The following is a 2,799-nucleotide window of genomic DNA, read 5'->3' on the forward strand; positions in this document are numbered from 1 at the left end:
GTCGCAGGTCCGCGGCTCCTCCCCCTGCACTCCCTCCTTTCCCCACTCCGAACCCGCGGCAAGAAAGCCGAAATCACTTGGCCTCAGCAAGGAAGCAGGGAGATTTCCCGGGACCAAGGCAGCAGAGACCCAGTGGGTTTCCACACTGGGGACCCAGAGATCTGGGATCGTGACGTGCTGCTTCTCCAGGGTCTCCGTCCCGCTATCTCACAGAGGTGGAAGTCCAGGGACCCCAGGCCCCTCTTCCCGGGAACCCAGGACTTCAGGCCCTCCCACCTGAGCCGCTCTGAAGGCCGGTGGTGGGAGCGGCAGCTGAGACTCAAAGGTACAGGTGCCACAGCCAGAATAGAGGTATTAGCAGGGACCTGGGTTTGAATCCCACCTGGGCCAACTCCTGCCTGTGTGCACCTCTTGCTCTGAGGCCCCCTTTCCTCGTCAGCAAAATACACACCATAAACTTATTTCCTAAGGGATCCACAGTTTGAAAAACCAGTCAGTGTAGATAAAATATTGCTACCGACTAGGTACTTAATGAATATTTCTCAAAAGCAGCGAGTAACAGTTTCTGGTATATTAATAGCAGTTAATGGCAATTGTCACTTCCTATAAGTGGTGAAGTGCTAAGTGCTTTGAAAGCATTTTCTCATTTAATTTTCACTTGGGTGCAATTATGACATTCCCATTTCACAGAGGAGACAACTGAGGCCCATGGAGGTTAAATCCCTCGGGTGAGGTCTAGATCAGGGGTGTCCAATCTTTTGGCTTCCCTGGGCTGCATTGTTGTCTTGGGCTACACACAAAATACACTAACACTAACAATAGCTGATAAGAAAAAAAATTACAAAAAAAAATCATAATGTTTTAAGAAAGTTTACAAATTTGTGTTGTGCCACATTCAGAGCCTCCTGGGCTGCATGTGGGCCTCAGGCCGTGGGTTTGACAAGCTCGATCTAGATCTATATAGCCTGGAGAGGTGGCTCGGAGGCCCCCTCAGTGCTCTCAATCAGTGACATCCAAATAAATACAACCTCTAAGTAAAAATCAAAGGCTGGGCTGACACCTGTAAATCCCAACACTTTGGGAGGCCGAAGTGGGAGGATCGCTTGAAACCAGGAGTTTGAGACTATCTTGGACAACATAGCGAGACTCCATCTTTACAAAACAAAAAACCAAAACAAAACCAAACTAGTGGGTGTGGTGGTGTGTGCCTACGCAGGAGGCGGAGGTGGGGGGACTGCTGCAGCCCAGGATTTTGAGACTGCAGTGACCTATGATTGCACCACTGCACTCCATCCAGCCTGGGTGACAAAGCATGACCCCATCTCAAGAATAAACAGGCCAGGTGCGGTGGCTCATTCCTGTAATTGTAGCACTTTGGGAGGCCAAGGTAGGTGGATCGCTTGAGCTCAGGAGTTCAAGACCAGCCTGGGCAACATGACAAAACCCTGTCTCTACAAAAAATACAAAAATTAGCTGGCTGTGGTGATACACGCCTGTAGTCCTAGCTACTTGGGGGGCTGAGGCAGGAGGATCACTTGAACCCAGACGGTGGAGATTGCAGTGAGCCAAGATTGTGCCACTGGGCTCCAGCCTGGGCGACAAAGTGAGACCCTGTCTCAAAAATAAAAATAAATATGAATAATTAAATAAATATTTAGAGAAAGAAATAAAAATGTCAAAAATAAATAACTAAAAGTAAAAATTGCTTACTGCTTCTGCAAATACAACTTTAAGCAAGCATCCTGGGCCCTCCCTCTAATTAGATTACACCCTACCCCTACTGCTGCCTATGTGTGCATTTTGCAGTCATTAGCCTACCACAGCACCCCCAGAAATGCCTCCCAGGTTTGCCCAGAGTCCCTTCCTCGTGGATTCTTGCATCCCCCCAGATGGATGTGCGTTTATATCCAGGGAAGCATGCGTGGGTGTAAACCTACACTAGTGCAGGTCTGGATGCTCACTCTCACAGCCCGACTCTTGAACCCTACTGGGCCCGCCCAGGGTCCACAGGTAGCCCTGTTCCACAGGGAGAGACATGCTGTGATGCACGCACTCAGAGATGCGCACACAGATGGGCTTGCCAGGCTGCCATGACACGTTTCCAAAGAGATGCTCAGATTCCAAGGCTGCCCAGGCATTGAGAGGCAGCCGTAGTGCACTGGTTGTGTGACTTTGGGGGCAGAGCACTGGGATTCAAATCCCAGTGCTGCCCCCATCTCCATGCAACCTTGGAGGGGTTACTTATATTCTCCATGCCTCAGTTTCCCTCTCTGTAAGTGCAGGTAATACTACTTTTAAAAATCATATTCTGGGCCGGGCGTGGTGGCTCAAGCCTGTAATCCCAGCACTTTGGGAGGCCGAGACGGGCGGATCACGAGGTCAGGAGATCGAGACCATCCTGGCTAACACAGTGAAACCCCGTCTCTACTAAAAAATACAAAAAACTAGCCGGGCGAGGTGGCGGGCGCCTGTAGTCCCAGCTACTCGGGAGGCTGAGGCAGGAGAATGGCGTAGACCTGGGAGGCGGAGCTTGCAGTGAGCTGAGATCCGGCCACTGCACTCCAGCCTGGGCGACAGAGCGAGACTCCGTCTCCAAAAAAAAAAAAAAAAAAAATCATATTCTGGCTGGGTGCAGTGGCTTATGCCTGTATTCCCAGCACTTTGGGAGGCCGAGGCTGGCAGATCACCTGAGGTCGGGAGTTTGAAACCAGCCTGACCAACATGGAGAAACCCCGTCTCTATTAAAAATACAAAAATTAGCCGGGCATGGTGGCACATGCCCGTAACCTCAGCTACTTG

Source organism: Macaca nemestrina, chromosome 20, assembly GCF_043159975.1.
Source record: "Macaca nemestrina isolate mMacNem1 chromosome 20, mMacNem.hap1, whole genome shotgun sequence".
NCBI classification, from domain to species: Eukaryota; Metazoa; Chordata; class Mammalia; order Primates; family Cercopithecidae; genus Macaca; species Macaca nemestrina.